This window comes from Homarus americanus, unplaced genomic scaffold (genome assembly GCF_018991925.1).
Source record: "Homarus americanus isolate GMGI-L3 unplaced genomic scaffold, GMGI_Hamer_2.0 scaffold367, whole genome shotgun sequence".
NCBI classification, from domain to species: Eukaryota; Metazoa; Arthropoda; class Malacostraca; order Decapoda; family Nephropidae; genus Homarus; species Homarus americanus.
In genome coordinates, this window is record NW_024743709.1 from 2,774,762 (window position 1) to 2,790,083 (window position 15,322).

General features: G+C 39.2%; 1 protein-coding gene across 3 annotated transcripts in view; it reads left to right on the top strand.

The window, feature by feature from the left end:
• The window catches only part of LOC121877334 (programmed cell death protein 7-like), a 59,196-nt gene that overhangs the window by 22,079 nt on the left and 21,795 nt on the right, over positions 1-15,322 (top strand). Inside the window, exons 8-9 of one of the 3 annotated variants that reach the window (XR_006090964.1) lie at positions 4,734-4,883; positions 11,352-12,128. The exons of 1 other annotated variant lie outside the window; for it this stretch is intronic. The gene's annotated coding sequence lies outside the window, so the exon portion shown is untranslated. Of the gene's footprint in view, positions 1-4,733; positions 4,884-11,351; positions 12,129-15,322 lie in introns of those variants that run through there. One more of the 3 variants, XM_042383039.1, reaches the window with a different exon arrangement.

Below are 15,322 nucleotides of genomic sequence, written 5' to 3' on the forward strand. Positions count from 1 at the left end.
CATATTCGACTTACAACAACCCGGACATATGACGGCCAAGGTCATATAAAATATTTTTCACATTACGTATTTTTGAGTCCCGACGTTAGTGATCACGCTGTGTACTGACAAAATTTTCATTTGTAATTCCCTTTAAAATGGCTGGCAAGCGTAAAAGTGAGAGTTCTCGTGGTGCTGAGAAGAAAAAGAGACCCATTTTAGAATTTTTATGTATTATTTTCGCCTTTTCGACTTACGACCTGTTCGTCGGGACAGAACCCCGTCATCAGTCGAGGAGAGACTGTATTTACTTTCCATAATACAAAACTGACAAAAATTTCAATACAGTACTCTCATCTGATTCTCTGAGGTTTATAGATCAAAAGGATATGTCTTCAGTTTTGAATTGTTATCCCGTAAGTTCACAAGAAACATACTGATTACAGCTGGCGGTTGGGTCCTCAAAACACGTCTTAACACATGAAGATACCTTCAACATATACTCAATACACCTAGAATGCTTTATCTCACTGTAGGTATATCTGACTTAATGTAAAACATACTCCTTCACTCTCAGTTTCACATCTCTGAACACCATATGAGGTACAGTATTAAGAAATATCAGTCTCTGAGGTACATGATAGAAAACGGAGGACTAAGGCGTACTGAAGTAGCGAGAAAACAGACGTCTCAATTGGGGCACTCAACAGTTTCACACATGTTGTGTGGAAGGTGGCACACAATATGAATAATTAAGCGTTGAACACACTAGCCGTGCTATTGTGACCATGACTGTGTCTACACACACACATACATATACTATACAATACAATACAATACAGGTAAAAGAAATAATTGCCCTAAGGACAAACACATAAAGGTAATATACATTTCTTTGCAGACAAGTAAAAATTTACCCCCCCCCCCTGGTCAGCAAATGTTATTCGCGGGTTTGGATATTCGCAGCCATTTTGAGAACCTAACCCCTGCGAATTTTAAGGGCATGCTGTACTGTATTATATGGATAAACAACAATATTTTGAAGAGTAATTGAGCAAGTCATTACAGCTGCTTCTGTATGTATAACCAAAATTCCACATACAGTTGAGTCTGCATTTACGCGGTCAATTGAACCCGTGGAGGCCCGCGTAAAACGAGAAACGCGTAAATGAAATAACAACATATAGGATTAATTGAAATAGACTGGGCCGACCCCCAAACTCCACTTTTTCCGACACAATACCTACATTGTAGTAAAAATAACATCTTAATTTTATGATGGTATGCACACACAATTAATATTTAAGAGAAATACAGTCGCCCAGTTAATGTCCATTCAAATAATGGACTCAACTCCCCCACCCCCTCTTCCCACGCTTGCTGGCTCCTCCCTCTCTGAAAAATGCTTGGGTGAAAACACTAGAATTTAAGGTATAGTAATAAATAATACCTAGTTGAGGTTTATAAGCATCTCAGGGGGCACTACTCAGTTGAGTGTCCTTACTTGGAGCTGGCGGACGCTCGCCCCACAAGGGGTCACAGCTCAAGATTGAAGAAGCCGCAAGTCCGGAAAACCGTGAGGGCAAACTTTTTCGGAGTGAGGGTTGTAAACTCTTGGAACAATCTACCAGAAAGTGTTGTGGCGGCACCGAGTGTGAGCTCTTTCAAGAGAAGACTTGACCAACACTGGAGCGGGTTCAGGTACATTCAGGAGCCGGTGCATGCCCAGTATTTGCCAACAGTGCGTGACAGAGACGTGACCGATCGCCCGGGCGGCTAGCGAGCCGACCTTTTGGTGAAGAATATAAAGGAAAAGAGTCGTGACCGATCGCCCAAGCGGCTAACAAGCCGATCAGTGGCGAAGAGGATAAAAGATTGCTGGATTCTTTGCAGGACAGGGAATATTTTGAATGTAAATGTCATATATTTTGCACAAAAGATAAATGTGTGCTAATTTTCATCATCTCCTTAAATTACATCTAAAATTTGTATGTCTATAGCAAATGTTAAGATGTTTATATTTAAAATGATCACCATCTTGTAAGGATTCCAGCAATGTAAATTATATATTTTATGAGCTAAAAACAGATAAATCTTCAGTAAATAAAAAAATTATACTTCGCCCACGTAAATGATGAAATTTACCGAGTAATTAAAACATTTCATTCGGGCAAGGTGCCGTGTAAATGACCAAACGCGTAAACAAAAACCGCGTAAATCCAGACTCAACTGTATTTCAATACACATTTAATCCAGAATTTAAGGAATTGAGTGTACACAATCTTTGCTTAATAAACATCAAGTTGATGTTATAAATATTTTTTTAGGCTTGATAACTTGAAGACGTTAATTATAAACCAAATTGCTTAGAGACAACGTGGTTGACCAAGTATTTACGGATGAGTTTTATTTTATGTTTTCAGAATAATAATAGTTTTGACAAATTATTTTTAAACATAATGTAGAAAATTTTTTTTTATCTTGAATTAGGGTACAGTACAGTATGGGAAATTTAATCGAGCACTTAATGTTATGATAGAGGAGTATGTGCAACATTACACATTCACGCATGTATTTTCACTTTATTCAGTATGAATTTATACAGCATGTAAGGAAACTATTACAAAGCTCAAAACGAACATGGGAAGCATTAGGGAATCGTTAGGTTAATACATAATTCCTCATCAATTGCAAAATTACTCTTCAGCAGGACACTTCGAACATGCTCAAATCCCATTAAAGTGTCATATAGGACTCTCACTCTGGTTAGGAATTCCTTAGAGGCTCAATGTAGATGGGAGCATTAATTCATAATGCCTGTCCTTGAGTTGTGCAAATGTGTGTATGATTTCATTGTGCCTGACATTCTCTAGCATTTCCTTTTCAATAGATAAGACAGCCAAATGATGCAGTTTTCTTGGCCCCATTGTTTGTCGTAGCCAGGAGTGCAGATGCTTCAGTGCACTGAAAGCTCTCCTGCAACTGCAGCTGTTGACTGGCACTGTCAGGGCAACTTGTATTATTGCTTTAAATGATGGAACCATCTCAGGATTTAATTATCTGTATACACTTATCATGTACTGAATGGCATTACCAGCCCCTTTTCTGCGGGCTAAATAATGCTTCGCTACTTTCGTTCCTCAAATTTGAACTCAAGGTGATCAGCCTCCTCTGTTACTTCTTTGCCCCCACCCCTGTCCCCTGATCCTGGTTGCAAGCCTATCAGACTATAGTGATATATGTCTCATCAGCAAATATGAAGGGTTAGCATTTTCTATAAGATAGTCATTGTGGGGATAAACATAACAGCTGAAAAGTTCCTTTACAAATAAAAAAAGATTGAATGGCTGGCATTTCTTGGTATTCATAATTGTTTATAAACTTTGCTCTCCCCACATTCAAATATATCTCTACTGTAGCATAAATACAAATAGGGAACGTACTATTACTGTACTTACATTAAATGGAATCTGACGAAATCACAGCAGGACAATAACACAAAAGCCTCTTGAACTTCCTTAAGTATAACTGACGGACTGGTGACACCAGCGTGCGGCACTAACTTCAGTAAGAGGGTTGCCAGGTGATGCCATACTTGCCAATTATAGTATTACCCCGCTTTAAGCGGGTTTTTTTTACGCGTTTCCATGTTTACGCGGTACTCTGCCAGACCCGGAATGCTCACTCTACGCGGTGCATGTGCTCCTTTACGTGGAGAGCGGCGCGGGCAGGGTGCGCACAAGGTCGCCCGGTCATCAAAACATTACCGAGTTCTTCACCCGCCACCCACCACAGCCGGCCCAAGTCAGTGATAGTGAGGATATGGACTTTGAGGGGTTTGACAAAGAGGCCCTGCAAGCCTCTGTGGTGGATAGTGATACAATTGATAAAAGTGATACAGGTGAGGGCCAATAACCTGCCCTCTGCCTCGGAACCAACCCCCCATCTCCGTGAGCCCAGCCATCTTTTCTACTAATGTAGCTGTTAAAAAACCTAATATTATTGATATTTCTCTTAATTATTAATTGTGTGTGCATACCATCATAAAATTAAGAAGTTATTTTTACTACAACGTAGGTATTGTGTCTGAAAAAGTGGAGTTTGGGGGTCGGCCCGGTCTCTATTTCAATTGATCCCATATGTTATGTTGTTCACTTTACGCATTTCTCGCTTTACGTGGGCCTCCGTGGGTTCAATTGACCGCGTAAAGCGAGGGTTCACTGTATCCCCAGAAATTTTGGATCTTGATCACATATTTACAGCTACCAGAGAGGAAATGGAAAATGTGTTTTCCAGCTTTTTTCAGTATTTAGATATGACACAATCTTTTTTTTTTTTATATCAGGATAGGTGGCAAATTATGCTTTTATCATATGTTGGGAAAAAAAGATCTGGGGCTCAAGCCCAAGTCTAATGATGCCACTGCAGTACACATACTCAGTTTTAGTGATTGTGAAGTGTTTTCTCTGCTTTAATGACAGTGAAGTATTTTGCACTGACTGTGAAGTGCTCTCCTTGCTTTCGTGAATGTGAAGTGCTTCTCTCTACTTTAGTGATTGTGAAGTGCTTTTCTCTGCTTTAGTGAGTGAAGTGTTTTTGCACTGACTGTGAAATGCTATCCCTGCTTCTGTGAATGTGAAGTTCTTTTCTTGCTTTGGTGATTGTGAAGTGCTTTCCTTGTGAGTATGTGACAGTGAAGTGAGCAGCGTAACTTTTGAAAATGTTTGGCAAGCATCTTGCTCACCATCTTTAAGGCCAGGACGAAGACCACACCTTCAGTCCCCACTCTTCAGACTCCCTAGAGTCTGTGTGGGACTCAGATTGATGTCTCCACTCCACCTTGAGAGTTCCCTTAGCCTCGAAGGGGACACCTGACGATGACCAGACTTGTTCATAGTGATGTGGTGAGTGTTGTTTAATTGTGTTGTAGTGCTAGTAGTAGTAATCTATGATTTTTTTCTCGGTGATACATGTGGGAGTCTGACTGGCCAGGAACCTATCCCATTGAATCCCACGTTATAAAGAACCTGATTTATGATATTTCAACCTGCAATGGGGTTTCAGGAATCTAACCCCATCATAAATAGCAGTTTACCTGTACAAGAGATTAAACCATTGTTTATTGCTAAATGTCTATACAGTGGTCCCTCGGTTAACGAGATTTCGGTTAACGAGTTACCTTCCATAAGATTCTTAAATTCGGTTAACGAGCAATCCCTCGGTTAACGAGTTTCTTACGAGCCGACCTCAACATGTTTTCGCTTGCACTTGGCGGTCAACCAGCTGTAGTATTAGTCCGCCAATACATTAATCTGTTCTAGGGCTTAAATTCCTTACTATTTAAGTAAATATCAAGAAGTTTATACTATTCGATAATTTTAAAAGTTAAATATTAAATTTTTTAGTCATTTTAACAATTATTGAACATAATTGAAGGTAAAGTGACTAGTTTAATGCGCAGCATCCAGCCTCTTAACACAGCAAAAAGGCGTTAGTCTCTCTCTGTTTTCACTGGAGGTAACATCTTGCTTGAGACTCTTCAACTAAACACTTTTTTTTCTGTGTTTCCAAGCAAATTATTGGTCATTTTGAAATTTATTTTACATATTGACAATATATAGCAGTGCAGTGTTATTTTAAAGAAAATATTCTTTATTTACAACAAGTTTAACTTTAAAAAACACGTGTTGACATTGTTCGAATCCAGCATGGGGCCTAAGAGATCAAGAAAAGCGATTTCAATCCAAACCAAGCAGGAAATCATAAAAAAAACATTAACAGGGCATTAGAACAAATGCGCTATGCAAAGAATATGGCATGTCGACATCAACTGTGTCGACAATTCTTGCACAGAAAGACAAATTTAAAGAAGTGAAAGTGAGAGACAAATCTACAAGAGTGTTTAAAAGTAGATCCCTAATTGCAGAAACTGAGAGGTTACTTCTCATCTGGATTAGGGAAAAACAGATGAAAGGTGATTCAGTTTCTACTGAATTCATTTGTGAAAGAGCCAGGGAGATTTACGAACATTTAAAGACAGATCAACCTGGTTCTTCAGGCACAGAATTTGAAGATTTTCGGCCAGCAGGCTGGTTCGAAAAATTTAAGAAAAGAAGTGACATTTTCAGTGTTGTTAGGCATGGTGAAGCTGCTAGTGCTGATAAGGAAGGGGCAGCAAAGTTTTTAGATGAATTTAAAGAACTGATGGAAGAAGAAAATTATCTTCCACAGCAAGTGTTCAATGTGGACGAAACTGGGCTGTTCTGGAAAAAGATGTCCAAAAGAACATTCATCACCAGAGATGAAGCCTCTTTACCTGGGCATAAACCCATGAAAGACTGTCTCACTCTATTGCTTGGTGCCAATGCTTCAGGGGATTTCCGACTGAAGCCTATGCTTGTCTACCACTCTGAAAACCCCAGGGTGTTCAAGCAACAGAAAGTGGTAAGAACAAAGCTTGGAGTTTATTGGAAGTCCAACCGTAAGGCATGGGTGACAAGACAGCTCTTTAATGAATGGGCTGTTGATGTGTTTTGCCCTTCTGTCAAGAGCTACCTAACCACCAATAAACTCCCTTTAAAGGCTCTTCTCCTCATGGATAATGCTCCTGGTCATGACCCTGACCTTGCCAGAAATTTGGAGTATCAATTTGACTTTGTGAAAGTGATGTTTTTGCCTCCAAACACTACATCAATCATACAGCCAATGGACCAGAATGTGATCAGCTACTTCAAGAAGTTGTACATGAAGAAAATGTTTAGGAGGTGTCATCAGGCAACTTCCAATGATCCTGAACTAACACTGAAACATTTCTGGAAGACACAATTCAACATCCTGGAGGCTGTAAAATTTATTGTGTCATCATTGCAAGAAGTCTCCACTAGATCCCTCAATTCTTCATGGAAACCACTGTGGCCATCAGTAGTCCATGATTTTGAGGGATTTGAGGAAGAAACAGAGTTGGACCAGGAGATTGTCTTCCATTGGACAGTCATTGGGCCTTGAAGTGGAGGAGGAGGATGTGGAAGAGCTTGTGATGTCTAATGAGGAGGAACTTACTCCTGATGACTTGAAGCAACTGGATGAGATGTTACAGGTAGAGGCTGACAGTGGTGAGGAGGAAATTGAAAGTGATGACCATATGTCAGCTAAACAGTTGAAAGATGTGATTTACCACTGGGAGAAGTTCAGGGAACTGGCTTCACAGCACCCAGAAGTGGAAAAACTGAACTAACTTTGTGTCATGTTGAGGACTCAGTGGTCTCCTTCTTTAAACATAAGTTAATGGTGAGGAGGACAGATGCCCCACAGACCACAATTGACACTTTCTTCAGTAAAAGGCAGAGGGAACAAGATGCTATCCCTCAGCCTTCCACTTCAAGGAGAGAGGATGTTCATGGTGGACAATCTGTCAGTCCAGAGGTTCCCAACATTTTCATGGAAAGTGACTCGCCTTCCAAGAAGCAGTAAAATGCTTCTCCTCCACCTCCACCTCTTCTCCCTTCTCCTCCTCCACCTCCCACTTCAAATTCACATCATCATCATCATCATCCAGGAGCCTTCTACATACACATCTCAAAGTAAGTGAACTATTCTACCTTTTTTGTTGAATTTAGACAATTTTCGGTGAGCTGGAACCAATTACCCAAAAACCCATTGAAAACATGGTTTCGGTTAACGAGCAACCTGCTGGAACGGATTGTGCTCGTTAACCGAGGGACCACTGTATATAATTGAATTACAGGGGGTCCCCTGGGTAACGAACAAGTTCCATTCCTGAGGACGTTATTCAGTCGGAAATGTACACAAATCAGAACACATACCCTATGTGCACTACACTATATCATAGCCTAAGACCTTTTATACATCTCGAATCACTTAATTTAAGAAAAAAGAAGAAATTGAATGACAAAATACAGTAAAGGAAAGTACAAATTAAAGTTTAACATTACCTGTACAAAAAAAACCTTGCGCTGGCTTATTTTCCACCCATATCACCAGGGCCGGATTTACCAATAGGCCAAGTAGGACATTGGCCTAGGGCCCACCGGTATCTGGGGGCCCACTGAAACTAATTTGTTGCGCAGCATGCCAGTGTATAACCTTGTTTCAAGTGTGCACCGAGTATTTCAGTATAATATATTCACAACCAAAAGGGCCCCTGTACAATAAGTATAGGGCCTGGATTATGGGGCCCCTGTACAATAGGTATAGGCCCACAGTGGTCTTCAACTGGTGAGCCATGGGGTGGTTCTCAGGTGGGCCACGGACTAGGCCCTATAGTAAAATGAAGAAAATAAGATAAAATAAGATAAGATAATAAAAAAATATATATACAGGTATACATTTTTTAAATGTCCGTGTCCCACCATCGATCTATCTATCTATTTATCAATCTATCTATACAGACATATACCGTATACGGGAGAGAGAGAGAGAGAGAAAGTCCAAGAAACCTTCAGCGCCTTGAAGTGTGAAGGACAGGATCGTTTCACGTTCAGTATGTGTCAGGGTTACTGTTGGTTTGCTGACAGCTTGCTCAGCCAGTGGTATCTTCTCAGCCTCAGCTCAGAGTGAATGCCTACTCAGAAATAAAGAAGCTGTTTAGCTTCTTAACGGAGTATGACAGAATGAAATATGATGATCTCAAAGCCCAACTGGAATTGGTTGTCAGTACCTATTCCAGTGACCTGGAAGCATCTGTTCTAGATGAGTTTTTGCAATTTAAAGACATTTTGTCTTTTGAATCTGACAGGTCAGTGACAAACATCTCCACTATGCTGAGGTCCAAAGATGGTATTTTGACAACTGCCTCTCCAAACATTAGTATCTTGGTAAGAATTTTCCTTACCATCCCCATTAGAAATTGTGAAGGAGAGAGGTCTTTCTCTACTCTATCAAGGGTGAAAAATCACCTGAGGTCTACCATGGGACAAACCAGATTAAACTCACTTTCATTATTATGCATTGAATCTGGCCTCCTACAATCCATTGACACAAACAATATCATTGACAAATTTTCCATGAAAAAAACTAGGAAGAATTTATTTTGAAATTCACAGTTTGTTGTACTTCATGTGCTTGCAAAATTGATTATGCTTCAAGTTAATTGAATTTCTTTCATTATTACCATATATAAGATGTACATGATATAGAACTAATTTGATTAAAAATAATGATGTGTCACATTGTGTTGAAATTCTTATTTCTTACATTATAATATTATGATATTATGTAATATTTGATGACATTTGGCCATTGCAAAATAATCAGCATGTTCAGGAGTACAATTACTGAGATTTTGAACAAAATCTATTTTTGGCCAAAAATCCTGTAAGGCATAAGACTTACAATTTTGTAATTTCTGGCCAAAAAATAGATTTTGTTCAAACCTCAGTATAGTACTCTGAAAAAAAAAAAAAAAAAAAAAAAAAAAAAAATTATATATATATATATATATATATATATATATATATATATATATATATATATATATATATATATATATATATATATATATATATATATATATATATATATATATAGAAACGCAAACATTTCTATAATTTGGGGCCCACAAGTAGGTAAATCCGGCCCTGCATATCACTAACAATCTTTCCATTTCAATTAACAATCCACTTCTATGTTTTGTTATCACAGTTATTTGCATTGGTATAGACCCATTTAAATGTTCAAGAAATTTGTGTTCATCTTTCATAATTGTTCCGACCTGTTTACCGACTGAAGCCCAGCACTTTACCAATGACTGAGGGTGTTTTGCCTTTTTCAGAACATTTAATTACATCAACTTTCACTTCCAATGTAATTGTTTTCTCTTTTTTTTTGGATGCACTACTATCACTTGCATCAGGTTTGCATTTTGGAGCCATAATGAAGGCAAGAAAATAGAGTTAATAAGAAAAAATAACAGTTTGTACTCGATCACACATAAGAACATAAGAAAATAAGGAGTCTGCAATAGGCCAGTTGGCCTGTGCATGGCAGCTCTTTTCGAGAGTTACTACCACTCTCTTATCATTCATGAATCTATCTAGCCTCCTTTTAAAACTTTCTAGCTGCCAGCACTTACTACAAAGTTGCTGAGCTTGTTCCACTCGTCCACCACCCTATTTGTGAACCAGTTCCTTCCTATCTCCTCCTAAACCTAAACTTATCCAACTTAAACTGCTGTTATTAGTCCTATCCTGCTCGGATATTATAAGAACTTTATCTATATCCCTTTATTGATTCCTTTCACCCACTTAAATACTTTTATCATATCTCCCGCACTCTTCGCTCTTTCTCGAATGCAAGTTTAGTTTTTAACCTATCTTGATATGGAGGGTTTCTAAGTCCCGAATCATTTTCGTCATTCTTCACTGCACCGCTCCAGTGAATTGATATCCATTCTATAATAAGGGCACCAGAACTGAACCGCATAATCGAGGTGCGGCCTGACTAGCTCAAGATATACAGTAGTTGCAATAAGACCTCTGCACTCTTATTACTTACACTTCTAGATATAAAACCTAATACTCTGTTTGCCTTATTTCGAACAGTAACGCACTGTTTTCTAGGCCGTAGGTCCAGGCTTACAAGTACCCCGAAGTCTCTTTCACAAGTCGACTTCTCTAGGTTGATGTTGTTAAGGTTGTATACATTGACAGTATTTGTTCTTCCAATATTAAGTACGCTGCACTTGCTGGTGTTGAATTTCATTTGCCATTTTTCTGACCACTTCTGCTGTCATGGTCACGTTGACTGCTAGTCTGTTTTAATTAATGATTCTTATTAAACTCTACGACCAGAAAACATGAGAGAGTAGCTGGTTAGTTATCCCCTAGAAGAAGCGTGTTTTTCCCATTCAATGTTTACAGTCATGATCCCTCCCAGTAAGTCCCGCCTTCGAACACAGTTGTCTATGCATTTTTTCCACTTCTCTCCTGACAGCTCAATCTTGGATTAGTTTATGTAAATCAACTTTAGTATTTGCCAGACCTTTGTCAACTGAGGGTCATCCTTGCATGTGTAACAGTTGGGTTTTATGTAATTCCTGTCATTGCGTGAGTAGCGATCGCTGGCAACTCAGGGGTATATATACCATGGGAGCGGGAAGAGAGACGTCCTCTGTCACGTCATCTCCCGTTTGTCCCCAGGTATGCAGCAGTATTTTATAACCATTCAGTTTGATTCAGTCATTGTAGTGGATTATCAGTGTTCATCAGTGTTCATGCTTTAACAGTGAAATTGTCATTCACCCAGTGTAAGAAGTAATATAAAGAAAATGTCGTCTGTCGTTTCCAGACGAGATTTGTTGTCATTGTGTTGTTCATGCTGCGTCCTCCGTCACGTCATGTCCTGTTTGTCCCCAGATCCAATTTGTGGTCCTCGGATCACCCCACGACTGCCCCGGAGCCAGTAGCTTCCCAGCAGGGAGCAATATATCGATCATGTCGTTGATTCGACATGATTGAAACGGCAGGTCCATTTTTGGCCGAGGGCCCCAGACCCGACTCGTATCGGAGTGTAACCGACCACAACAGCAGTCATCAGTTGTTAGAGGCGCCAGTGCTATACCCTGAGACATGCCTTGGAGTTGTGGTCCACAGTGTGGTTGTATGTGTTTGTTAATAATTATCCCATGTTGGGTAGTGGACCTATGTATTTGTTGATATCAGCATTAACGTGTTGTGTGTGTGTGCATCTCCTATGCACTACCAACACTCTGTGAAGTATCTTAAGTAAGGTTGTCTTATAACTGGATGTAATGAAAGTACCTCATAATGTGTGAGAAGTAAAGTTGTCCAATTGGGACTATGAATAAAGCCTGGTAACTGTAATGAATGTACCACTAGAAGATGTGGGTGAAATAGAAGTACCCACTTGGAGTGGCAGTTAAGTAAAGCCAAGAGTTGTCATGTAACTATGTACTGTGAGTAGGGCCAAGGAACTGGTCCTGCTATGTAATGTAATGTAACACCAATAAGAGTAATATGAGTAACTTGCAGAGGAGGAAAATTAAGAAAATAAGTAAATAAGAAATACTGAGTTTGCAGTTGAATAAGCTTAGAGTTGCACCTTGAAGTTATATGTTAATGATATCTCTTTTTCCCTTTGATTTCATATTAATAAACCTGTTCTTAAGAGTATTTTAGGAGTATTCATTTTTCCCCATAGTATTGCACCTTTATTTCCGTCCAAGTGACTTGATATCAGAATTACAATACCCATGTGCCTTAGACCCTCGACATGCTACCAAAAAGAACTAAGGTTATGCAGTAACCATTGAAGTAAGTAGAAAGAACTATTGACTTAAAGAACTAAGACAAGAGAAGTAAGAGTAAAAGATAAGGCAGAGTATGAGTAGAGAGAACCGCAGCCATTACATTGGTGGCGGCTTGTTTGTTTATCCCCCCCGTTACACTGCAGCTTATTTAAATCCTCCTGTAGTGCATTTGCATCCTGCCCTGAATTAATCTGCCTCCTATTTTGGTGTCATACGCAAACTTGCTTATGTCACTGCTGATCCCAATGTCTAGATCGTTCATGTAGATTATGAACAAGAGTGGGCCAAGTACTAACCCCTGGGGAACCCCACTGGTTACACAGCCCCACTCAGATTTAATGCCATCTACGCTGACCCTCTTGTGTTCTTTCGGTGAGCCATGATTTTATCCAATTTAAAACTTTCCCCTCGATACCATGAGCCTTAACTTTTCTCAGAAGCCTCTGATGCAGTCCTCTGTCAAATGCTTTGCTAAAGTCTAAGTAAATAACATCGTATTTTGCCGTTATTTACTACCTCGAAGACTTTCTCAAAAGCGTCAGCTCATTTGTTAAACAAGATTTTCCCTTTGTAAACCATGTTGAGAGTCGTAGATTAATTTGCTTTTCTAAATGCGATCGATGCTATTTGCTATAATTGATTCAAGAAATTTCCCCACTACTGACGTCAAACTGATCGCTGGTAATTTGACGCTGATACTCTGTCCTTTGAATATAGGTACTACATTTGCTTGTTTTTACAAGTCTGGCACAACTCCCCGTGGTTCTAATGATTTTGTAAAACAATTCTACAAGGGGTCCGCTAATCTTTCCCTACACTCTTTCAAGACTCGGAGAAATTTCATCCGCCCTGGGGATTTTGTCTTCTTTAATTTATTTATCCTCTTAAGAACATCCTCTTTTCTGATAGTGATATTCTTTAATTTCTCTTCTTCATTTCCCCTAAATATCAGTTCCACCTCTGGAATTTCCTCATGAATTTCTTCTGTGAAAACTGATAAAAAGTAGCTGTTCAATGCTTTGCTTATTTCTTCACTGTCATCGATCACTTCCTCCCTCCTGACTTTAAAGGCCCAACTTTGTCCTTGACCTTTGTTCTATATACCTGAAAATATTGCTTGGGATTCGCCTTGGATTCTCTTGCTATCCTGACTTCATAGTCTCTCTTTGCCTTCCTTACATTTTTCTTAACATTTCGATAGTTTATTATACCTATTTCTGAGCTGCTCCTCCCCTCCCTTTAATTTCTTATAAATTCCTTTCTTTATTCCTATGTCATGTTTAAGTTTTCTGGTCATCCACCTTAGCTCAATCTTATTTGACCTAATTTTTCTGTATGGTATAGTTTGTTCTTGTGTTTTACGTAGTATACGAGTGAATATATTATAGTCATGATGAATTGTGGTGTCACATGTGACCTCACCCCTTCCTACCGGAGACTGACCTGGCTGTTCCCAGGTGACCTCACCTAGGTACCTTCTTAACCCCTGATAATCCACCAATCGAAAGTTTGGGACTCTTACCATATTGTCATTGTTTCTCGTTTCCCAATTCAGGGTCAACCTGATTCTCTGTGATCACTGTTACCTAGTTCTTCCCCTACTGTGATATCTCTGATAATATTTTCTTTATTTGTTAATACTAGGTCTAATATATTGTCACCTCAAGTGGGTTCTGATAATATTTTCTTTATTTGTTAATACTAGGTCTAATATACTGTCACCTCGAGTAGGTTCTTTAATAAATTGTTTAAAAAAATTGTCCCGTACATGCTACTGAGGTGAGGATAAGGCGTACTGACGCTCCCTCAAGGTACGTGGCTGGGTGACACTTTACTTCCTACCTGCTGCTATGCCACACAAACTAGTTCTGACGTTAATACTATTAACCATTTGTACCTAAGTCGGATTCTTAAAATAATTTACCTTATGGGACCTCGTTCATATCGGCGGGTGTTTGTATGTCGGACGTTCGAATCGGGGACCCCTTGTAATGTTTATGTATGCAAAATGAACAATCCAATTCACTAATAATACATAGTCAATTAAACACAAGAGGAGACAGGATGCCATTGTTGTTTTCAGTATTTACACTTACAATGATTTTTCTCCATCTGAAACTGAAGAAGATAAGACCCTGGCTGTTGCTGTAGTAAAATTAATGTTATTTAATGTAAACAGAACAATAGAAGTAACCACTGGTGGTAAAGAAAAATGTGTGACATGGATGCCAGAAGGTCATAGTTTGTACATACAGTACAGGGTAGTACATACTCAAGTGCAAACATAATGTAATTTTTCTACATAAAAATATGAAAGCAACACTTATTACTGTACAGTAATACCCCGATTTACGCGGTCAATTGAACCCATGGAGGCCCGCGAAAACGGAAACGCGTAAATGGAACAACAGAACATATGGGATTAATTGAAATAGACTGGGCCGACCCCCAAACTCCACTTTTTCCTGACACAATACGTACGTTGTAGTAAAAATAACATCTTAACTTTATGATGGTATAACACACATATAATATAGAAGAAGAGAAATATCAATAAGAGAATAATATGCTGCACCAGGTAAAGAAAAATCAAGAGTTTAACACTTACGTCCAGGTTAGGTTAGGTAGAAAAAATCAGGTTAACACGTATATGAGTTAAGTTATGTTTTAAAAATCAGGGTTTAGCACCTTACCTAGGTAAGGTTAGGTTATGTTAGGAAAAAATCAAGGTTTGGTTTATACTTACGTTAGTAGAAGAGATGGGTTAGCGTGCAGGGAATAGGCGGCTGGTTCGAGGTGGAGGCAGACTACTGGCCACAGGTGAGTCACCATCACTGTCCTCCACATTTGTCAATTTCCTCCCCAGACAAATCCTCAAAATCACCCATCATTGTCATCTCTGTCACTATCACTGGCTTGGGCTGGCTGTGGTGGAGTTCTTGGTGAAGAACCAACTAATGCTTTGTTGGCCGGCTAGTGTTGATGTTGTTGAGGTACACCTTGATGTCACGGCTCCATAGTCTGCAACAGCTGGGTAGTGAAGACTTCATACCGATT